We start from the raw sequence: 25,968 nt of genomic DNA, 5'->3' as shown, positions 1-25,968 counted from the left end.
ACCCAACGTTCCTGCATACTGGGCGCTTCCATTCAAGAAATTTTTGTCCATCACTGACCTCGTGGATAGCACAGTTGGTGGAATAGCCGTCCTCTCCACGTCGGGTGGAAAACTGAGTTCGAGTCCCGTCCATGACGTGAGGAATTTTTTCAGAAAGTGGCTGAGTTAGTCGGTTTCAGACGAGAGTAGCATGGTTTTTTCTCCCGGAAACTCGGGGTTTTCGCCCAGCAAACAGAAAATCGACCACAGAACATATGTAATTTACAGACAATATATACAGACGAAATAAGGCATTGTATATGTCCGCCATCCGTCCTACTCTCCCGATCTGAACCAGCGGACTTCTGCTTCTTCTCTCCCAAGGTGAAAACTGCCTTCGAAGGAAAGAGATTTCAGATTGTTGAGGTCATAAAGAAAAATGTAACCACTAAACTGAACATCATCTCTTTGGACGCCTTCGCTAACTTTTATAACGGTGTAATAAGTGCATTCAATCGGGTGGTGGTTACTTGGAATAAAAGAAAAACAATTTTTGAGCTGCTTAACTTTGTGTTCTTTTTATTGAACCAGTCCAGGAACTTTATTGTCACACCTCTTATAATTTATTCTCATATGTGAAGGAATAACAATTTATTCCTTCAAATGAAATCAGAAGTGATGAATACTACCGTAGCACCTGTTGAAAAACACTGCTATAAATCACTTGCAGGACACGTTGTGCTTTCATAGCCACCTGTTCACACTGCATGGAAAATTTCATTTCAGATTGAATCGTAACACCTGTTTTTTTTTTTTTTTTTTTTTTTTCGTGTTGAATCACTTCCTCACCTCCTAGCTTATACATGACTACAGAATTTCTGGTCCCCAGAAATAATCTTTAATTTAGAAGAACTGACCTTTTGTTTCCACATATGCAACCGATCCAAGTCTTTCTGCAGCATCATGGCCTGGCTCAATTTGTTAACCACCCTTTTAACTTTAAATCATTAGCAAACTTTGATAGCTTACCTCGCACACTTTCATAAATATCATTTATAAAAATGATACATAGAAGGGAACCTAACATCACCTCTGAGGTTTCACCTCCATTTGTTTCACCGGTCCATCTCCTGAAAACTGACCATGTATGACAACCCTAACGAACCTGCAATCCAGCGTAGGATCTAATCCATAACTCCAGCTTCCTCGTTTACACAGCTCCATGTGTCGGTATATAAGGTTTTACTAAAATTTAGTTATATAATGTCAAAACTGTTACTTGCATTGAACTGTTTAATTTCTACATCATGGTAATCTACTAGATTGGTAAGACATTATCTTGACAAAAATGATATCTTGAATAGTCCCAGCATTTGTTAAGAGGAGGTCCTGAATCACATCCATGATTTTCAAACGCCATCATTTTCTCCACCACAGAACTCAAATCACTTGGACTATAGTTACCCAACTCCTCTTTACCACCAGTTTTGTCTACTAGGTAAAGGAGAAATAATTGATACCTTGGTCGGCCCCTAATTAAACTAAAAAGAATAAATAAATAAATATGAACACTTCAAATAAATTTTATGAAAAAAATAAAAGTTAAGGAACTGATATATTATAAAGATGGGCATTCCCCCCCCCCCAAACTGCTAAGGACATGAGACATCACTATATCATCGTTGCTATAATCATAGAATTATCGGAAGAACAGAAAACCAAGAAATAAAAACAATTTATATCAAATGGTCAGTTTAATGAAAATAAATAATGCAATCCAGACCACGTTCTGGGGTTCTGCAAATTGCATTTTCACGATTCTTTGGACGCTCTTTAGGACATTAAAAGGGTGCTTACCAGAGGATGGCATCATTATATTGATTCAGCAATCTACGAACAAATAAAGGGAAGTGAGTAAGCGAATAACTTCCGCATTCTAACAAAGCCTAGCGGATGTAGGCCATGAGAAATATAGTGGAAACCAAGTTTTGAAATTACTGCCACACTTCAAGTTAAAGAGGTCACTTGAATACCAAAACAAAAATAAAACACGAAGTATATTGCATATAATTGTCTTCATAGATGTCATTAGTATGTAAATAATAACAAGCACATTTAAGCCTATTTGAGAATTAACTGCACAATAGCTCTGTATTTTACCTGATGGTCAGTAGCCGAATGGTGGTACGCTGTATGAACACATAAGAGAACACTGGGATTTGTCTTTTTCCTGTTTTTTTAGAGGATTACGGATGAGGAATATAATTATCGGATATTAAAGTAACGGTTAATATTTTAAGTCATGCAAGGAATAGTCTGAAAGTGTTTATCTGTTCACGTACCATACCATACCATGTTCTTTCGGTCAAACGGCATGTGGTACTACCATGGACAGCCACATTTGGAAGGAAGCATTTTTGCTGTCTCAATAACGGGCTGGAAAGTCCACTATTAAGTGACACCTTGCACTTGTCGCAAAAGATATAACCAGTTTCAAAGTAATTGGTTCTACTCAGGTGAACACAACTGATAGACCACCAAGGCAAAACCTCCATTTATATCAAAGTATAGGAGATGCATGGACGATCAGAAAAAGGTCAAAGTACAGCCAACACCAAAGTATCAAAAATACACGCATGATTAACTTGCTTAAAAAATTAAGAAATACGTTACTGAGAATCGAACAGGTGAACTGTGAAGTTAAGAAATAAATTAAGAATAAATTACTGGGAATTGAACAGTTAATTACTACTTTAGTTAATTAATTACCTGCAAGATTTTATCCCCAGCTAAATTTTGTGGAATTACAGCTCTCAAAATACACACACGAATAAATATTATATTTTTGTTCCAAAGTGTATTTTTCTTTTTAAGAAATTACTGTAAACACAATTTGCTGTTGACTTTACCATAAAGGAGATATGAACTCCTACTGAGCTGCCAGTTACCGTGGTTACAAGCTAGTGGGCACGCGCCCACGTAATTCTAAACCAATTGTTGACCAAAGGTTGTCGAACACCATCTAACGGAAAGAATGTATAATTTCATATTTGTAGAATATTCTATAAATATTCCCAAATGTAACTTATAAATTAATTATTATTAAAATAAAACTGATAACACAAAAATAAAATAAGACATTTCATTATTATAAATAATAATATTATTTTAATAATAAGGTTGTCGAACACCATCTAACGGAAAGAATGTATAATTTCGTATTTGTAGAATATTCTATAAATATAGCTTTAAAATTATTATTAAAATACAACTGATAATACAAAAATAAAATAAGACATTTCATTATTATAAATAATAATGATAATATTAGTAATAATAATGATAATAATTATTATAAAATACTTTATTTTAAGATTAGGTTTGTTTAGAAAAAAACACTCACGTCATCCTGGCTGACAGGTTGATCAAATTTCAATAGCTAAGCTTAGATGAATATCGCATAAAATAACAGCCTTCGTCTATTTAAACATGTGTTTCCTGTTCAATTCCATGTGGCTTAACTAGTCGGCCAGTCACAACAACCATCCGACTATCTCTTTCCACACATTACGCAATATTTGAATTCCACCTGACGTCATTAACACTCCCATAAAGTGCACAAAGTAAGTTATTTCCGACTCCAGGAGAAAAAATCATTAACGACTCACACGGACAGAAAAACTTCCGAAATGTATACACAACCAATTGCTTGAATCACAGACAGTCCACGCATGCTCCGCTGTTCACTTGACGTGCAACAGGTTTCTTTAGTAATGATTGTACATATTCGCTTGAGCGTAGAACGAGCAACATTCTTGGAGCTTATTGGATAGTACTGAGGCTCTAGAAGTTTATTGTGTGGAAGCAGAGTGTTGTGAAACTCTTCGAAGAATGGGGCTTTAACTTCTGCAGGATCATGCATGAGTTCTTTTATGTAGTTTAAATAATAATAATAAACAGTCGAAAGGAAACCAGTATCGAAACTATTAAAAATAATTTCTAAAAAATTACTCCCGTTGATAATTGTATTGAAATTTTTTTCCCAGATTCCAGATTTGTTAGATGTGTTGTTAAACTGTTTATGTTTGTGGAGGCAATATTAGACCTGCTAGATCAAAGTTCATTTGCTGCCGTGATAAGGCAGAGTAAGCAATTTTATGAAGCAGCCTTGTGTAACAGCTGTGTAAAATTGTGTAAAATGAACTCTCCCGATTTCTCCATAGTCGCTGAGTTTCTATATTTCAGTGGAACTCTAGATGTATAAATGATAAGGGTTTATACGTAAATCTAAAAATATTCAGGATTTGTAAACAAGTCGTTAGACTTGCCACGTGGTGTACTGTCTGGGTTTCTTCCGTACCACATCTTTTATTTTGTCTGCAGTTTTTGGTAAATGCAAACTCAGTACTGTACAGGTCTCCTAGCGTGGCCGGAAGGAAATAGGGTTGTATTAGTTATTTGTGACCTCTTGACCTGTTCATTACTACGTGATGTCCCCGAAGGATGTGTTTCGAATATAATGCGTATAGGCACAATGCCAGACCTAGCAACTGATCATTGGAGTACAATAGACTGAAAGTTCGGCTCGTGATTGCTATAATTAGTGGGCTTTTTTAAAGGTTGGTTAGTCATTTATAGAGGTGGTGATCGGAGAGTTTTTCCATTTTAATCTAGCAAGGTTTAACCATTCAACCAAACGCTGTATTGTATCAATTTGTGTGGAAGCAGAAGTACTACCTCTAACCTGCTGTTACCGTCCTGGGGAGCCTGGGTCGCATGCTGTTCGTGCGAAACATTGATTGAAGGCTAAAACGAGAAGTGCACATTGTATGTACAGTAATTTACTTATTGGGAAGGACGAAAAGCTCATTTGGAACTTTGCCAAGCTGAACAGGGACAGAATTCTCCTCTTGCAAATGGTTGAAATTCAAATGATGACTGATCTTTCACTTCCTTATTCTCTTCGATGGCTGATGCCAATAAGGACATGTCAGTTATGGATAAATTAAATAAAAATACTGTGTTAAGCACTATTATCTCTGAAGATAGTTTTCTGAAGGCAGACGAAAGCTGAGGGACAGTTATTCAGTACTTCCATGTGGTAGTATTAGTAGCAATAGTAGTATTTCGGGAGGAAAAAATAAGCTTGTTTAGCAGATTTTTTCAAATATTTATAATTTGGCTATCCAGTTTACTCTGTTCATTATAATGGAGTGCAATACTTATTGTATGGAAATTTTCATTTTTTAATTATTTTATTTTAAAAAATTAATTAATTTTACTGAAAATTACATAAAACACGTTTTAGGCATAAAATATAAACATAAATCTATTAGTCTCTTCCATTTTCCAGTTTAAAAGGCCATTAAGTGCATGAAATTTCGTGTTGCCCGACAGATGACCAAATTCTTTTTAATATCCTTTTAATTTGCCCTTTTTCATACATAGTCAACATAGGACAGTGAGCGTAGAACGTAGTGTTAAGCATGCACAATCTGTATAATTGCAACTGATCAAGCGGTTTACACTCTCTCCAAAACTTAAGTTATATTTCCATGTTTACTACATGCTCCATTCGTCAGTCGGCAAGTTAACAAAAACAAGAGCGAGAATGGGAAGAGAAGGCCTCTTAATAAAACGGGGTCTTGTATCAAGGCCAGAACAGTGTGCAACTCCATTAAATCACACATTCGGAATAACTCCATATACACTGCCTGACTACTTTATTAGAATCATGAGCTAATAGGTCGTTGGACTGGCATTAGTCCGAATCAATGCTTCGACATGACTTGGCACGTAGCGTGCAAGTTGTTCAAAAGTAACAACGAATATTGGATTATCCATGAAACACTACACGTCATCCTTTTTGCTGTAGAATCTGCTTAACACACCGGTGGTGGTGGTTCCAAGTCTTGATTCTATTTTGGATCACGACTTTATAGCGGTTTCCTATATACATCAAACATCATGTGCCCTCTTCGATTTACATATTTTTGTATAGATCATTCCATGTGATAAACCTCCACGGTCTTAATAAAGTGACCTAGCAGTGTACACTCATGAACCAAAATGTTATGATCACCTAACTAATAGCGTATTGGCCGTCAATCGCCTTGGTATCTGCTTGAACCTGTCGTGATCGACCTCACGAGATCGCGGAAGGTATCCTGGATCAGATGGACAAAAGGACATTCCGGAGTTCGGCAACGGAGGCAGGCACTGACGGGAACTAGCGAATGCTGCGTCTCAGTGCATCCTACAAATGCTCGATGGGATTGATGTCAGGGAAACGTGGCAGTCATAGCAGCACACGAAATGCTTGGACATGATCCCCGAGTCATCCCTGTACAATTCGGGCCTTGTGACACTGGGCGTTAGCTTTTTTAAAGAATCCAGTGCAATTTGGATACACAGTCACCATGTAGGGCAAAACTTGGTCCTTTATATAAAAGGTAAACTGTAGCCATTATCCACTGCAGGATGGAAGCCTCCTCAACAATTCACGTTGAGGAAAAATGGACCATAATCTGCCACACTGGTCCAGTGCGGGTTGACAGAGCGACCGTATTTAGCAGTCAGGGACTTAAGCCCCAGTCTACTAAAAGATCATATAAGAATAAATTACTGGGAATTGAACAGTTAATTACCCCTGTCCTTTATACATTTGATTTTGAAAAGGCTATTTTATGTTCTGATAAATGAGCGTGTTACATGTTAGTGTGATAATGCGAAACACCATCTTGTTGTAGTAAACATTTAACAATGCAAACTTATAATTTTTATAAATTGTTTATTAAATTTTGTTAAGTACGGACTAGCAAATTCGAGTTAAGGTAAGTCGAATAAAAGTTTTACTCTTCTCGGGCAATGCCACAAGAGGTAGGTCGTTTACATAAATGTTAAATAGCAGAGACTACAGTGATGGGTGTAACTTGATGAATCTGTAAGTTAGGTACCGCCCATATTGCTCCAATTACGAGGTTTCAGAAAAATGTGTCTTAATCCGGTTTTCATATTTTGCAGGAAAAACCCAAGTTCCTGGCAGCAATAAAAGAAAAATGTTTTCATAAAACCTTCTCTAGAAATAATAACGTTTGAAATAAATTTGACTTTCATCTCCTGGAGGAAATGAAAGCCAAATCTATTTCAAAGAGTATGGAGTAGGATGGATCCACTACGCTGCCAAGAAGATGCTGTCATCTGATGCTCGATATCACTGTTGACTTATTCTAGAGGAATTTAGGTTTGGCTACGTCATTTTGATTGTTGCGGAACTCATAGAACAAGAATTAGTCATATCTTGATAACCTTACCCTATTAGACCAAATCAATGGACCACTTTTCAGTAGTTGTTTGTGATTTGGAGTTACCAGCATTATTTTCAGCATTATGATTTAAAGATAATTTATCTTTGGAGGGGTAAAGTACTCTGTGCGTAGACCAACGAAGATTTTTGTCGCTTTTTTGTTTATTTACCGGTCTAAAAGTATAGAGGCTTATAAAGTTCAAGATTTTACAAGTATAGCATAGTGGTGTCGAATTTTAGATTGCTGCATTGTTGTATTATCAGAAGTTTACATCACATTATGTTGACCAAGATTATATATTAAAAATTTATAGTACAGTGTTAGGAAATTTTTTTTCATTGAAGAAAGCCTCTAGCAGTATTTCAGAAATGGGACTCCGAATACACAGTATTTCCATTCTCATCATCCTGAGTGTTTCTATAAATTTTGCACTGAGTTTACTTTACCAGTCCAGATCTGACATATTTCTGATTGCAGTCCATTTGTATTTGGATAAAGAGATAGAGAGTGGTTATCAATGGGCACTGATATTATATTCATGGATTAATGTTATTAGTGGAGTAGTCCTCTAGGGTCCATAGTTGTTTTCAATATTTATCAATGATATTGATGAAGGAATATCAGGCTTAATATCGAAGTTTGTAGATGATAAAGGTTGGCAGAGTGGTTAACGACAGTCAGCAAGGTGAGCTACTGAAACAGGATCTAGGAAAATTGGGTAGATGGGTTGAGAAATGGCAGTTGAAGGTTTAACATTGAGAAATGCAAAGTACTTTACATGGGTACCAGTAACCCCAGAGTATCGTACCAACTGTACTGTACTACACTCAGAGTAGTGGAAAATAAAAAAGACCTGGAGTAATTGTGCAGTCAGATATGAAGTTTTCTGAGCAGTGCAGACTGGCTGCAAGAGCAGCTCATGAGGTCTTATCAATGATAAACAGGAACTTTTCTAGCAGGTATAAGGAGTGATTATTGTTAGTTAGGCAGCATCTCGAGTACTGTATACAGGTCTGGAAGCCTCACTTTAGGAATGATGTAGATCTGCTGGAACAGGTGTACAGTAGGGCAATCAGACTGGTGAGGAGAAGAAACGGGTGCTCTTACCTAGAAAGGCTTCAGTTCTGCAAATTGCAGCGTTTCGGGAGTAGGCATCTGCGGAGAGATATGACTGAAGTGTGAAGTCTTGAGTGGATTGCGTAAGCTGAATGTTAAGGTATTCCACTTCTTGAGACTACACACATGAGGGGACATAAATTCAAGTTCATGAAAGATGGTTGTAGGATAGATGTGTGGAAGTTTGCCTGCAGCCAGTGGGTGGTTGAGTGTTGGAACGAACTTCCATCTTTTGTTGTGCAAGTGAATGGCTTAAATAAATTCTAATTTTGCTAGCAGTGATAAGGAGGTGATTTTCCCTTTGTATAAGGTCAGGCTACACCTCTAGTGCTGCATACAAGTCTGGAGGCCTCATTTTAGGAAGAATGTAGAGCTGCTGGAACGAGTACAGAGAAGATTGGTGAGATTGTTGAATGGAACAAAGGGTTGCTATTACCATAAAAGGCTTAAGTTCTGCAAATTGCAGCTTCTGGAGACTAGGCACTGGCGAGGTGATCTGATGAGATGTATACGACTTTTAATGGTTTGAGCAAGCTCAGTGTTGATGGGATTCTTCCTCTTGTTCAGATTACGCAATTGAGGTGGCATAAATTCAAATCGTTGTAGTCTAAACACAGTTGTAGACTAAATGTGGGGAAATTTGTCTTTAGCCAGCGGGTGTTTGATTGCTGGAACAAACTTCCATCTGTCGTTGTGGAAGTTAAATTCAAGGACAGAATTTTGGAGCGAATGGATGGGTGAAATGCGATTTTTTTTTTTCTTGGCTGATGCTGTATAAGCTTGCTTTCTTGCATCATTTGCCATTACCACTTCTACTACTACGAATAAAGATAAAAGGTTATAAACGATGAAAACATATTTACCTTATCACACCTGTTTTGTCTGTTATCTACAGAAATGTTTAGAAGGTACATTTTAATTGGGACATTGTTTTCTTCTCTGTATTCGAAGAGTAAATAAATACTTGTATATAAATAAAACGAGCTGACTAATAGGACAATATTAGTCTACTAAAATTTTATTACCGATGCTATCCTAATGGGAAAGGAGACGCTAAACAAATTTACATTCAAACCAGAACCTTAAAAACACATTCGCAGTCTTTATATCCATCATAATGCTCAAAACTTTTCATTGTCCACTTAAGAGTAGCAAATTTCCTTGTATTGAGTACTGAGCTATGGTTAATTTAAATTTAAGAATAAATAACAAACACGCGCACTGTACAAAAGAATCAACTTTATTTTACTCCTACCTGTGCTGCCATCTTGTGATTTAATTATGTACTACGTTTATGTAAGTTTAGACGAATCCGAAAGGAATTTGATTATTAGAGATAACAGTTATTTTCATTATTTTAATTTTATTTATTCTCTTAATTACAATTCGATCTAAAATGGAATAAATCCTTTGTACAGGTATTTTATATTTTGTAGTAGTTGTGTACTTGGAACAAATTAAAATTAAGTTGTTGGGACACTACGAAATGTTTCCCGTTTGCTAAATTAGCTAGACACGACCCATACAGTTAATGATGTCTAATGAGCAATAAGTCTCTGTTAATATACTAAGGATTCCAGATCTTCTTCTGGAATCCTTACTTCCGTTTGAGAAGACTTACTTCCGTGTGGAACATTGTATCCAAGTTGATATATTTCTGACACCAGGGAGACTATGTATTCTAACAAAAAAGCATGGTTGTGTTGTTGTTGGTTGCAAAAAGACTAGCTAAAATTCATCGAGAGGTTCATAAACGAACGAATGCCTTCTTGATTTCTTCATATGGCGACCAGTGACATCCTCTTAGTGCGTCTTTTAGTCGCCAAAATAGGTGGTAATCACATGGTGTCTGGGGTTGTTGTTATTGGGTTTTTTGAGCATTAGCAACTAAGGCCATATTGCTTCGTATATACTGCCTGTAACTTGCGCATTCTGTGGATTTTCTGTTTGCTGGACGAAAAACCCGAGTTTACCGGAGGAAAAAACCATTCCACCCTTGCCAGAGACCGACTAACTCAGCCACGTTATGAAAAAAGGCCCATAAAATTCCTCTTCTCATCAACTCAGGTCTTTTCCACCCAGTGTTGGGAGGACGGGGATATTTTACCAACTGTGGTACCCACGAGGGCTAAATCTGGAAGCTGGTATGATGGGAGGAATGATAAAAAAGGCCCATAAAGTTCCTCTCCTCATCGACGAGACTTGACCTCAGGTCTTTTCCACTCAGTGTTGGAAGGACGGGGCTTTTACCAACTGTGGTTCCCACGAGGGCTAAATCTGGAAGCTGGTATGATGGGAGGAATGATTCATCTCCGTTTACTATGTATTCTTAGAAAGGGTATCCACCATCCAAGAAGCACAGAACACATATTAAGTCATCGTTCACTGACCAACTCCTCGCTATGGACTGAACCAACAGTAGCCTTGCGCGCAGTGCAATTTTTTCAGTAAGAATGCAATGGTTTTCTTGTAGGAGTTCCTCCACAGCCTTTATGACTTCATGGGAGAAGTTGTGTGAGATATCTAAAATCTGAACTCTGTTAAAGTTACACTGCTGTTTCCAGGAATGTTGAAATAAAATGTTCTAACAGATTGTCTGTCCACACAGCACTTGCGAACTATCCCTGCATACTGTCGACAGAAAGTACAGAGGGCGCTGTGATACAAGGACGCCAGTGATCCTAATTAAGCACACCAAGGCAGTCTGCGAAAGTTTAATAAACATAATTTATAATTCTATTTTCCTTTGCAGGTGACTCCATCATAATAAATTCGATTTTAAAAGGACTTTGAGATTCCAGAAATTATCCACATGTATGGATACTACTACTACTCGATGAGAAGCTAAATACTATAAATAAATTGTGTTTTCCAATGCAAGTCATTCAGCATGACGACATCCAATATACCTTTAAGTTGATGGATGTTGGTTGAAGGAGACAGAACCGGTTCTCTCCATGTACTTTTAGCTGAAATAATTGCACGTTTGGGATTAGGATGATTGTGATACTTAGCCGTTGACGATGTAGTGTTGCACTGGTGATATTCTCAGTACAGAACCACCGCCAGCAAAGGTAAGGATCCATTTGTTTATGATTATCTTCAATATCTAATGAAATATATCGCCAGTTATTTTAAAAACGCGAATATGTCATTAAGATTGGTTTGATTAGTTGGAAATCTAACAAATGCACGCAATTTACAGGCAAGTACGCCAACGCCTCACAGCCTAAGTTACTTTGGCTGTGAGTAGTCAACAAACAACTGCTAACAAGATAAAAGTCATCCTACGTGCTTATAAAACAGTAGATCTTTGGGAGGGCAAATGCGATGCCCTGATTTATTCCTGTTAGGGACATAGGGCAGATTTGCAACCAACAACATTTATCTATCGAAGAACTAAATACACTGGTAGAAGAATGGGTCAAAGGTTGTGCACACTGCAGCGTTTTTCAAATACGCTTATGTACTTTCTTTAGATATTTTAATAATCTCAGAAGCTGCTTAAGAAATTAAAATATTTAGAAAACGATTAATTAATAATAAAAATAATTAATAGTAATTAACGATTCTATAAATTGATTATATGAATTGATTTGTTGCAGGTTCCTTGCCCATTTTCAATGGCATCTGCCGAAGTGATATTTGTGATCTTCGTTCTGGCCTTTGTCTCTTCTGTCTCCTTAGCAGCCATCTGCTATCTTACCGTTAGTAAGAAGATGCAGTCTATCTGGAGTAAGAAAAATCTTGATTATCACGGTGAAATGTAAACAGGATTTAGACGGGTCTTAGCCTTTTAAATATAGTCCAGAAATATTTGTAATGATGTATTGAAGAAGGAAATAAATAATTGAATACACATTGCTGATTTTATTAAATTATTTTTGTTTATTAACAAAAATCAAGAAATTCCTCGCATCAAATATCTTATATTATATTCTGGTTACAGTTTACTTAAAATCAATAGAAGAGTAAAGTAGAAAAATTCCTCTAAGAGAAACATAAAATTAAAAATTCATGAAAACTCAAATTCTTCGCGGAAAGCTAGTGTACAAAATAAGATGACCAAAAAGTTCATATTTTGAGCATGGCTGCAATGTATAAATCTCCCTCAATTGCCTCTATAACCCTTCGAAATCGTTAAGCATCCAATGTTATGAACAGAATTCCCCATTCCGTATAAAAAACAACAAACATTGGAACGTTACTAGACTTTGGACCAACGGTTTTAAAAGGTCCATGGTGATTTAATTCTCAATATATGAACATTTTGGTAGTAATGATCACCAACATGGCATAGACTTCGGTAGTTCAAGATCACGTAAGCTCAGTTGGGTCTTGTTGTTGCGATAACTGAAGTTGATGATCGTTAATTTTTACTTTTGATCAGGACAAACTGCAACTGACATAAGGAGCGAATCTTCCCTGCTGGCAGTTGGTTTCGGAAGTATCCCACTTGTGCCGTATGTTGTAGGAGATGAGTGGCATCCGTGTTCTGGGCAGATGGTGGGCTGACTTCTGGAGAAGACGCTGGAACACATCAGGATCGATATGACCAAATGTGGAACTGTCATGCAGAAGAATACGATGTACAACCACACTGCGTTTTCGTCACCAGAACCGTCAATCTTGACGAGCAACAATGTTATTGTTAAGAAAGATGAAAAGCTGAATACCACACAAAGAACGGCAAACAGTTTCCTGTCTTCTTTCCACCAAGGCTCCGATGTTGCAGACAGAAGTGGTATATTGTCTGCTCTCGTCATTTCGCTAGGAGAAAAAACACGAAGTAGAAATCTTTAACAATGTTTACCAACATTAAATTGGAAATACTAAATAGAATTTTTTCGTATTATTACACCATTATTTTCAAAAGTTATTGTTGATGTCTGATAAGATATCGCAAGAGGTTCCAGTTCCTTGCTAACTGTGCTACTATTTTTGATAATAATTCATGGTTTAAGCATGAATAAATCATTATTTTTCGTTGCTTGCAAAAAATAATTCGTGTAAGAAACTTAACTCTATCTACAAAATTCAAATAAAGTGAGTTTGTAGATTTTTCTCCTTTTTCTAATGGCTTGTAGCAGCTTAAGTACAACATTGTCATTGATCCCATGAAGGAAGCTTATTTAACGTGCTTGAAAAACACTGCTTAGCAGTGTATTTCAAGCACGTTATTAAGTACACCTACCTATAGGAATCCGTCATCCTTTCACATTCAGAACAGCCTGGATTCGCCATGGCATGGATTCAGCGAGGTATGGAATGCCTGCCTCAGCGATGCTGGTTCATGTTGACTCGATGGCTTCCAACAGTTGTTGCAAATTGGACGGTTGCAGTTCTGTACTCTGAAGATCTCGTTCTTTCTCATTCCACAGGTGTTTAATTGTATTGAGTTGTTGACTGGGAAGGTCAGTGCAGCAGATTGAAAAATGAAGTCACTGCAGTCGCTTCCACAACACCTGGTGGAAGGGTGTTCCAACAATAAAATCCCCAATAAATTTCTGGTTGAAAGCAAATTTTTACTCATTCCTTTTCAGTTTAAATTTATGGTCCCTTACGAGTGTTGTCACACGCGAGAAAGGACGTCGTCCGTCAGCATTTAGCAAACTCAATCCGTTTAGAGCCTTAAACACTTCAGGCAGGTCTCTAGTCATAGGTGCCTAGTTTTCAACCGCTACAATGTTTAGAACTGAAGTCTTTCATGGTAAGAGTACCCTTTTGGGCGGAGAATAACTAATCGTGTTGTTATTCTCTACACCTGTTCCAAGAGATCCACGTCATTCCGAAAATTAGGCCTAAAGATCTATATGCGGTACTCAACGTGTGGCCTAACCACTGCCTTATACAATTCGACAATCACATCTCTGTCCCGACTGGCAAAATTCCTGTACATCGTTGGCTAAACCACATGAGCTGTTTTAGCAGCCTGTCCGCATACCTCTAAAGTGTCTTTCGTGTTTCACCATCTTGACTGTAATATCAACCAATCTATATGTTATTATAGGATTAATGCTACCCATATGAAATACTTTTACACTTCAGTACAGTACACTTAGACATTGAACTTCATATGTCTTCATCAATATCGTAAATAAATATTGAAAACATTTAGGGGCCGAGAGCTCAATCCAGGACTCCAGTAATAACATTGCCCAACAGCAATGTCCGTTAATAATCACACACTCTCTCTCTCTCTCTCTTCTCCCACTCAGCAATCCCTTAATCCAGAGCATTAACTTGCTCTTAATGCCACGCTACTCCAATTTGTACAGTAATTTTCCACGTGGAACATTATCAAAAGCTTTACTGAAATCAGACTTTGTGGTGTCAAACTTATTTTTTGTACCCAATCAGATTGGTCAGACAAGATCTCCGATTGAAAATTCCGTGCTGTGATTTCCATATAACTGCATTTCTACCAAGATGATCCAGCAATAGTTCTTTAACCACTGACTCCATTATTTTTCCTGAAAGAGAAGTAAAGCGTACAGGTCTATAGTTCCTCATTTCGCCCTTTGATTCCCTTTTGTGTACAGGAGAGAAATTATAAAATCTGTAATCCACGGGAATCTCTCTCTGAATCCAAGGATACTCTCATAATTGTAGTCAAAGGTCTGCTTACTTCTTTTTCTGCCTCTTTTAATTACATTAAAAGAGGCAGAAAAAGAAGTAATATAGCCAGGTGGTGCCTTATTTACTCTTCCACTTTATACACAGATATCACGCAATCATTTGGTTCTCCGTTATAATTTAGTCCTCTTGTTGCCTCTCTAACGTGCTGCCGGAGAAAACAATCATCCAATAAATCCACAAAACCTTGCTAGTGTGTGAGTGAGTGAGTGACCAACCCACAAGTTCCAGTCAATATGTGGGAAGTTAAAAGCCCCCATATAAGACATTCTGATTTAGCTCACTCTATTTCTCTGTACAATTGTTCGTTGTACTCATCAGTCATTAGGCCTATGTCACACCAAACTGACTCAACACTGCACTGACCACCGATGTCAATTACGTATAATCCCACTGCCTGGGATTATACGTAAGGGTATAAGTTTCCCCCTCCTATACTGTCTGCACTCTCTGTATGCATTGCACTCATCATTTATAAGTTCTGCATCCGTATACCTGGGTAGACTATGTTTCCAGCATCCCCATATTGTCCACATCGTTGAAGGTTTCGCCCTATAATGTCCACATGACTTAAAATTCCTCAAACTTATTTATCATATGCCTAACGTTAGCGTTGAAGCATGTATACGTGTTCCTGTTTTCTCTTTTTGCTGTTAGGAACCCTAATACAATGCATATGTTTACCTGTTCCATGTGAACACCCAGAAAACCTTGTAATCTCCCACAGGTTGCTTTCCTATCACAATAAAATGAGTAAATTTTCTGTTCATGCTCTGGGGCGACCACATAATATCAGAGGAGTCCACTATTGTATTTGAAGTTGACGATCTTGGTTGTACTCTTTTTTGAAAAATTCTATCCCATGAGCTTTGCAGTGTCTCCAGCGCTCAAATGATTGACAATGTTCTCATTATGTACTCCTTCATATTGTGTATGGTCATAATTGCACACACTATGAAATTTAAACCTAAGTCGCGACTTTACTTCAATATGTCTATTAAGTAAATCCTAAGATGTGTTCTTAATGTCAGTAATCCTTAACATCGCACAACAATATCTCTGCACTTAAAAGAAAACAACTCTTCTAGAAAGATAATAACTATGGCTCCCTGCAGACATACCATGGTCCTATCCTTTTTTGCAAATTATATTTTGTTTCCCTGACAACTGACTCACCAACAATAGTTTCTTCTTCTGCATCCAGCGCTTTTTGCCGTTGGGGAGTCTACTGCGTTCTCTGATTCACGAGTGTAGCCTCAAACGTTCGGCGAGTAAGCTTATGGTCCTCGTTTTAATTCCTTCAACCTCTCATAAAATCGTTTATTAGAACACTGAATTTGTACTTAATCTTCTTACAACCTTTGCAACAAAAACACACAGTGGAATCCAGAGGCGGACTGGCCATAAGACTTACCGGGGAAACCTCAGTAAGCCCGAGGATGATGGAGGCCAGTGTGATTTTCAATATTACACCCTGATCTCCAATACATTCTATTTGTTTTCCCCGGTAAGAATTTTTGACTTAGTCCGCCTCTGGTGTAATCCTCTTTTCTGAATCATGTGCTGCTACTGATGGATTTGTTAACATGCAACAAGTAGCATATATCATAAAACACAGTTCGTAGAACTACTTGGACTTTTTTTTTCTTTTTATGAAAATATGTCATTCATGAAAATTAGAAATAGGAGGGAAACCAAACCCCACCATTATGGGTTACTTTGGTCATCACAGCGATAAGTATTACTGCTGTTTTTTATATAGGCGTCAGGATATTAGGGTATATAGGATGATAATAACATTATGATAAATTATAACCCTCCTTTGACATCGAAAATGTCTTGAAAAACATTCTCGATAATTTTTCTTCGTCCAAAGAGGATCATTTAGAGTATTCCATTAATGTCATAGTAGTTTAGCAGTTTAAAACATTGCCACTTTATAATCTCATCCTAGCTTTGGAAGTTAGGCAGACCTGAACAGATATGCAAAGTAAAGAGTTCTTACAGTGGATTAAAAATGCTTGTACAATATCTTAAAAGGGAATGTGAATTATACTGAAAATTAATGAAGCTTGGGCACCACTGATGGGGAACAGCGCAGCATTACAGGATGAAAGACTGACGAAGAAAGTACCGGTAGGTGGGGAGGGAAGGATATTGGTGGTTAAACCAGGAGCACATCATTTGACCTTGAGTAGCACAAGTGAAAGTTTCATTCCGAGGTAGCACTAACGTTCAAGCAAATTGACAGCCGGAAAACATGAAATGACCTTCAGGTCTAAAAAAAAACCTGCAAGTTCTTTGAGCTCCCTGAAGCCCACGTGCTATAAACTCTGACAGTCTCGGACAACAGTACTTTTAGAAACAATTTCAACGTTTTAGGAATAAGACCAGACAGCTACAAATAAAATTTGAGGGTAGTTTTTCTGCTGTTATGAAACCTATTGGTAAAATGAAATTGCAATTAAAAATATCTCTTAAAAATACTGATACCATGAAAATTCGAAATAATCAGGGAGAGCAATCACCACACTTTTCTGGGATATCCTTTGGAGGTTTCCCCCACTTTAAATGTCAACTGCAGAAAACCGGAAGCTGACGCACGCATCATTTTAAAATTCCCCTTGAGCAAATGACAAAGCTCAAAGTTCAGGAAGCGTATCAGTCCCTTTTAGAAAGAAATACTTTAGGATCGCTGAGACTCCTTTATAAGAGGAACGAATCCATCTCTAGGTAAGTGCCCTAGTTTTTAATTGTCAGAATGGTTTATTTTTATGTAACAGAATAATAAATTTTTTGGAGTGAGGAGTTAATATCCTTGATACGAATCTATCTGTAATGTATTTGAGGTTAATTATAAACATCCTTCCAGTGATTGCACATCAGTGAAAATTTTGATAATAAAAATTATTAAATATATCGATTAAATTTCAATAATTTATTTATAAAATTGTTTTAACTGATTTAATGTAATTACGATCTTAAATTTTTTAAATCGAGAACTTAAAACTGTTTCTTTACATCTCCATAAAAGATTCATCATCTAGTTAATGAAAATTTTGAATTAATCTTTGGAATTTTTACTCTGATTAATATATCAATCAAGCTATGCAACCAATTTCCAAAAACGTTTCTGTCTGTCTGCATTTCCTGGTATTATTTTATGAATTTGTATATGCGGATTCTGAATATGACTATAGTTTTTGCATAGCATCAACGCTTTGCCCAATAATACTATATTATATTCGATTTTTAATAATGTTTAACTTTTGTAAAGAAGAGAGTATTAATCCTTGATGTAATAAACCAAAAATTTTAAAAAATCTGCTGTCATGTAGTTCGAGGAATCAAGGGAATTTAATGAAACCATCTCCAGCATCTTCAGATCCCGACAGACATCCCTTTTATACTGGTCATACTTTATCTTTTCCAACACGTGCTTCACATTTCCAAGGTCTTCTTTAATATGAACAGAATGTGCAACAGGGAGCAGTGCAGCATTTGTTTGAAGTGTTTGTAAAAAGACACCACTTTCTAGATTGTGACTGATACCAATATCTTAATAGACTAATAAGAACAGTTGCACATTCTGCAATAGTGTAAAAACATGCATAAGTGTCATGTCTTTTTCTCTATGAGGAAGCCTTGTAGGCTGCGATCCTGTAGATTCTACTCTTTTGAACGAGATGTAAGGAGCTCTGGACCGATTTGATTAGACCTAGTCCCTTACAAAGTTATCCAATTCTTTCCGATTATGGAAATGTGCCACTTTACTTGAAGAGGCTCCTCAGGTGTAATTCTAATTATCCTTCACAAGATTCACCTTCCGATTCTGAAAATTCTGTGGAAAGTGTATTAGGAATTGGCAGGTCTTCAGCGTGTGGCACTGGAACAATAGAGTGTGGCAGGTTGGAATACACTATAGCTTTACAATCCGCAGACTTTTTGAACTGATATATCGCCATACAAAACTAGCAGTCGTCAGATGGTTGGTATGTTCTCTCACATGTATGCCCTTTTCTCTACCCAGCATAGCATGCATTTAGGAAACCATCATTCGTGTGTTGACCTGCAAGTACCACAGTATGAATGGAGTACCCATAACTTGTCTTGATCACCGGCAGGCATTCCAAAATAAGCTTCTAAGCAGTACACACCTTGGGGCCACCAACGATGTTATTCTTCCCGTGCTTCGGACCTACACAATATCCATAAATATAACAGAACGAGTCTGGAGATAACTTATACCTTCAAAGGGTCCTCCTAAATATATCACAGTATTTGGTGTGCACTTATATAAATGTTCCAAAAACATAAAATAATTATTTATTTATTTTATTTGTTAAATTGTGTTTACTTTAGATTTAACTCCTGCGCATATTTATAGTGGGATGTCGATTATCCTAAACCTGCCAAGGAGTTGTTTGATAGTGCGAACTTACATCTGATGTTAAAGTTTATCTTTCATCACATAGGGCATTTTACGCTGAAACAAATTTTATTCTCAGATATTGCTGAACTTCCCTTCCTTTATCATATACATTCATTTGTATAAAACAAATGCAATCTTGTTATCTGTAATAAAATCTACTTAAAATACAAACTCCCTGGTTAACTAGAGTTTTTCCTTTGCTGTTACAAGACATCCACGTAATTTCCTCACAAAATATTTAAACCAAGATAATTTTTAAGTTTCAAATATTCAATAATCGTTTTAGCAAATTTTACATCTTGATTTCGAATACTTTAAGAAAAATACTTGAAAATAAAAACCCAATCCCTAACAGGCTTCAACAAACCTACAAAACCACTTACTTTGTGTTTATTCGAAGAGCAAGGCTTTACAATAGTCTTATCCTTCAGTGGAACACCTGCAACCAAACTCAGAAGCTCGGTGACCTTTCCAGGTAGTACCCGCCGTTATGGATCACTTGAACGTCACGGAAATCACTTACAGAACCGTAGTAATCCACTGAAAGCAAATCTGCGAAGATGCCTTCTGCAAGAAAGAGCCTTCCTTTCACGCCATGCCACTTGGGTACACATCACGTGCTATTGGTGACTGTCGTAGTGGCAGGCTGAAGGTCGTTTAGCGAAAAAGGTGACCTGTGGACAGTTTATCGTGCTGCGGAGTCTAGAATGTAGGTCAACATGTCGTCTTTCAACATGGGTCCAAATTCACTTCCACGTTTCCAAAAGCCCCAAGTTCAGACACGCGCAGTTCAGTCATTTACGAGATTTTGCTTAATTCTGAAGCAATATATCCAAGTCATGCCTGAAGGCAATGGCGCCTGACAGTTTTTCGTGTTTACAGTGACGTACGTGATAGCCTCGAACCAAGTTGTTTCTTCAGGATGGTTGAAACTTTACGTTATTTGTATCTAGAATCAGAATAAATAAATCTATCAAAGTTTCCGTACCACAGAGGTGAAATTTCCCTTAAGAACCGAAGGCACATTTTATGATCAAAGTACAAAATATATATATATTTTTAAATTGCAGGGTGATTTTCCCTCTGAAGACCCCTTTTCCTCTGTGTATGTTGATGAAGTGGATCCGACATTTTCAGTTACTCGACTGCACAGGATGCATGTAACTTTAAGCAAATTAAAAAGGAAAATACGACAGAATTTGTTCCCCAAAGAGTTGGTCGAATCCCCTCGGACATTAGCAGACCAGCTAAAAATACTTACTCTCTTGTTTACAATATTTATGTCCTTGCATTGGTATTATTATTTATTTTTTATCTTTGTGCTATTGATCGATAAAACTTCAATAGTTTATTATGACAATTTGGTGATTTTTGCTGATTGGATGATGAAGGTCTATTGGTCCCATGATGTCACTGGTTTCGCTCATGGACAAATCATTGTCTATTTCTAGCACACCGTCAAGTTTCATTGAAGATAAGGAGAAACTTCTGGGTTTAAATGGAAAATGATACAAAGCTATGATAATTCCAAGATAACAGAGCACGAGATAATTACCCTTTCAATCACATTCATATTGGCTGTGGACACTGCAACCATTGCACAATCTGAACTTTGCAGGATAGAAAGATGTTGTTTATTAAAACATCAGTTACCGTTTTCAACATTTTTTAAAAATTTGTGACATTATTTACAAAACACTGGATAAGAAGGTAAGCATACAGAGTTCTGTGATCTGTTTAATTTTATTTTATTTTAACAATAGTTGAGTAGAGCTTTCTGGAAAAAGTGAAGTGTTTTATTATAGCTTATAGAGGAAAATTACAAATTATATTGATTGTCCTTAGAACCTATCAGAATATCTTTCGATACTCGGGTAGATTCTAAGAAGATGGCTATCATGCCTCATTTGATTAAAGTAGACTAATTTATGTTAAATTTGAAGATATCCCAGGCACATAATTTAATTTTTTTTAAAATTAACTGATGTTTCTCTCTGTTCCTCTGATGAGTCATATTCAGTAGTTGGTAGAGACATCCCCGATGTTTGAGTTCAAAAATAAACTTCCTGCTAATTGGCTATTACATAAAATTTTATTCGCAGTAATTTGTGTCATAATGACTTTGTAGTCTTTTTTTTAGACAATTTTTATGCATCATATGTCAATGTGGTTGGTGTAACACATGGTTGTAACTTGTCTCTTTATTTCAATCATAATGCTTTATTTATAAAACTATGAATAATAGACTACTCGTTAGCTGATGAGAAGCCAGTAATCTTTGAAACAGTTGTCCTGGCGGTGTCTCAGATTTTTAAATGTATAGCCAATTCACCTATTCTGGTGATGCTATGCAGATTAAAAAGATACTGTATTAGGCATTGAAGCAGGACCCTGAATAACGATATTCGTTCTATAAACTGAACATAGTCCAAGCTATAACGCCGAGTACTTGGTGCTGTTTATTATATTAAATTATAAAATAAAATAATTCGAATGGAGGTTTTTATAATAATTGATTTGGATAATAATAACCGAAGTCATATTTTTAAAATGAATTATAAATTCAATTATTCTGAATTATTTTCGTTAATTCCACTCAGTGCCAATGACTGTGGTCAACATCGTCATCACCCTAGTTACGCTTCTGGCAGAGGGCCTTGCGCTAATCACGACTATGTTACTCAATAATCATACTAACTTTGGAATTATTAGGCAATTAATGTTAAAATTTCTCTTTTATTTCTTTGCTAGATATCAGATCATGGAAGAAGACACTCCACTACTTGTCACAAACTACGATTTGCATCAAAGACGTCGCCAGGTCATGCGAAGAGTTTCCACCGCCATCTGTGTGGTTGGATTAATCTTAATATTACCAGGAGCGTGTTTACGCTTTATGTATCAGGACTCAAGTCATCAGCAGTTTGGGATTTTCATTTTCGTTATAGCCGGTGTGTTCATACTAAACGGTGTTAGCAACTACCTCTATTTTATGTGCTTCACGGATGAGATACGTACTGATAGAGTTACACAGAACATCCGGCGTCCAGAAACCATCTCGCAACATCACCAATCAGAAAGCCGAAACATTAACAGCTCGAGGGAAGATGTAGAAATTACACCCCCACCTTCGTATTCAGACGCCACAAGTGACTCTGAGAAGTATGTGAAGGTCAGCGTTTCCTGGTCCGCAGAAGAATCGGAATCTCCTCCACCTACTTACAAATCTCTCTCAAAAACTAATTGAGTGCAGTTATTCTGTTGAACTGTGAGTCCAAAATGGCTAGCCATAGATGAGCTAGTGTTTTTTTATTTTTTTCAATTCACAACGCTTGTTTTGGTCCTGGAGTAAGCGCACAAAAATTAAATCATTGTTTACACAATTGTTTACTAAACGCTGTTATACCTGCTCATATAAACAATGATGTTGTAAATTCTACTTGCCACTGGGTGGCTGTACTGGAATATAAAAAAGAAACCTTTTTATTGTAATTTATTGTAAATAAAACTTCAGAAAAATATATTTTTGAAACTCACTTTAACAATGAAAAGATTCAAACACAGATACTCGCAGACTCAATGCTTTTTGATGAACATTGCATACTTTTTACAACCAGTAAAATTATAAACATTGCTTCTCATTATAACTAGCACTTATTTAGCCAACTAACGGTGAATGATATGTATCCCTCTCTGTTTAGTTCCGAGAGCGCATCCCAAAAAGCATATAAATCACTCAGAAACAAGGCGCGTTACATACCTTGTTGGTGATGTATCTCCATGTTGCTGTATTAGAACAAAAACAAACAATTCAGCGTAAGTTACAGGTTGTTACTAGTGGTGAAATTAGCCTGTTTTTTGGTAATCGTAGTCATGGAGGTCTTGAAGGTCACTTACGGTCTCTCTATAAGACGGAGGAGGGGATGCTTTCACTTCCGGCAGTTTCTGGAAGACTATGATCTCTGGATTGCTTATCGATCTTGAGGTCCTGGCCTGAGCGCTGATCACGTGGTCAGCAGTGTCTCTAACATCAACAAACTCGTCCGATTCCGGGCAAGGGGAAATCACCATTTCATCTCGAGTGTCGAACATTACAAGGTCATCCAGAGGTCGTGCGTTTTCTATTAAATGTCTTGCCCTGGTGTAATAGAGCAATCCACCGATTAATAAACCGCAACTGGCAACAGTCAGCGCTACCCCCTCTCTATTGGCTGTTGGGAGCCCGATTATTAGGACAATGTTGTGGAGAAACAGAAGAGCAAAGGCCATGCTGTAGCACACCATAAATACTCGATTGGCCTTTCGTTTTATTGCTTGTAGATGGGCCTCGTGAACTAACGGAGTGAAGTTCACGGTCATATCTGGAAGAAACAAAAGAAAAGAGAACTCAAAACAGCCAGAATCCCACCTAAAATTTATTTTCTGTATATTTTTTTTTAAATTTGAACATTTTAAATATTTTAAAGATCTGATTTTAATTTTTACTGTAATTAATAACAGCGTACAAGAGGGTTTTTTTTTGCATGATTTTAACTATTTTTTAAATATTAATTAATTAATTTCTTTTATTTTAAAAAAGTATTTAAAATATTGCATTTTAAAGTTATTAATATATCTTTAACCCTTAGTCCCAATGTACATAGTAAATTTAAATGGGACCTAATGGTTTACGCTGTTATAATAATTAATGCACTATATAAAATTCATAAATTATACTCCAAAAAGCTAAGGGTTGTTTACTAACCTTTTCGATGGGGCTAATTGGGATTAACTTTGGACTCAGTCATGACATCCTGTAATTGATACACAGCATTTCATCAAGGGGTGATACTTCATCTTAATTAATAATTAAGGTTTTAATCTTATTTTGAAGGGTATAGTAGAGACTTTAATACTAGGGGTTGGCCTAATACGCGAACACTGGCAAGGACATTTAGAGATCGGTACTCTGCCTTACTTTGAAGGCACAATAATAACAGCCTTCACCAAATGCAATATCGAATTCTCATGCTTAGATTTAAAATATTTGTTGATATTTCATATACTATTCAAAATATTTTTAACAGATGTTTACCATTCACATAAAAGAGAACGGTACTATGTATAAGTGTTTTGTTTACTCCATTCAAAGATTTAAAAGGAAAACCAGAATTGTTTCGAATTTCTTTTTCCCCGTCACGTGAATATGATGACCCAATGGGCAAAGGAAGTTCGTTTGTTTGTTTTTAAAATTATTTAAAATTCAATATTCCATTAATTCAATTTTCAATTCAATATATTATTAATATATTCAATAATTAATTATTTAAATATAGACTAAGGCGCATTTAGGGCTAGAGCCTCAAGCTGCGAACAAATTTAGACTATGTATATAAAGTGCTTAGCATCATAATACACAGCCATTTCTGAATAAACAGAAAATTTTTAAGGTGGCATCGTTTTAGGTTATATCTCATATTGTGAATGCCTTCACAACGAGTTGCCATGATATTGCACTACTTCGAATAAGTAACGCTTCACCTAAGGAGAAGACTAGTGTTACTTATTCTCAGATAGGTACCACCACCCAGACAGCACTGTTTCAGGGCTATTTGGCCCTTCGTCAGTGAGTGGGTAGGTACCCAAGTGATGCAATGATGGCAAAAACAGTTATGAAGTATAACTCCACAATATGAGAGATGCCTGATTCAGAAATGGCTGTGTATTATGATGCTAAGCACTTTATATACATAGTCTAAATTTGTTCGCAGCTTGAGGCTCTAGCCCTAAATGCGCCTTAGTCTAAATACATCATACACCATCAGGCATCTCTCATATTGTGGAGTTATACTTCATAACTGTTTTTGCCATCATTGCATCACTTGGGTACCTACCCACTCACTGACGAAGGGCCAAATAGCCCTGAAACAGTGCTGCTAGGGGGAGCTTGATGATGTCCGGAGTTTCCAAGAATAGGTAACAACAGCCTTCTCCACTGGGGAAGCGTTGCCTATTCGAGGAGTTTATGAGTTTTTGAGTGGTGTGAGTTGAAGGAGTTACTGTCCCTTTCATTCTTCTACACTGTTTCTTTTCCTCTTCCACTCCTACTATAACTTTCCCTCTACCTTTTTTGCTTTTCTAAGTCTAATAGGGACAAGTGGATATTCGAGTAGATATTCACATACATACATCAAATAGCCCTGAAACAGTGCTGTCTGGGTGGTGGTACCTATCTGAGAATAAGTAACACTAGTCTTCTCCTTAGGTGAAGCGTTACTTATTCGAAGTAGTGCAATATCATGGCAACTCGTTGTGAAGGCATTCACAATATGAGATATAACCTAAAACGATGCCACCTTAAAAATTTTCTGTTTATTCAGAAATGGCTGTGTATTATGATGCTAAGCACTTTATTTAAATATATAATTATTTAAAATATGTGGCGCCATATACTGATAACAAATAAAGTACAAAAGCCTGCTAAACTCCAGCGACTAACTGCATTTGTATTTTTTATAA

The 25,968-nt window shown here is 36.8% G+C and overlaps 1 protein-coding gene across 4 annotated transcripts in view; it reads right to left on the bottom strand.

Annotated features, from left to right (window-relative positions):
* Positions 1 to 23,633, bottom strand: part of LOC150075795 (uncharacterized) — a 35,175-nt gene extending 11,542 nt beyond the window's left edge. Inside the window, exons 1-2 of one of the 4 annotated variants that reach the window (XR_016547813.1) lie at positions 23,231 to 23,633; positions 12,322 to 13,172 (exon numbers count right to left, since the gene is read on the bottom strand). The gene's annotated coding sequence lies outside the window, so the exon portion shown is untranslated. Of the gene's footprint in view, positions 1 to 3,382; positions 3,726 to 12,321; positions 13,173 to 19,853; positions 20,329 to 23,230 lie in introns of those variants that run through there. The other 3 variants (XR_016547812.1, XM_090387539.1, XM_090387538.1) reach the window with 3 other exon arrangements.
* Between the last annotated feature and the right edge of the window lie 2,335 nt (positions 23,634 to 25,968).

This window comes from Mastigoproctus giganteus, chromosome 13 (assembly GCF_048544385.1).
Source record: "Mastigoproctus giganteus isolate SK-2022 chromosome 13, ASM4854438v1, whole genome shotgun sequence".
Taxonomy (NCBI): Eukaryota; Metazoa; Arthropoda; class Arachnida; order Uropygi; family Thelyphonidae; genus Mastigoproctus; species Mastigoproctus giganteus.
Note: the sequence above shows the minus strand (reverse complement) of the source record. Positions and strands in the feature narration are given on the sequence as shown.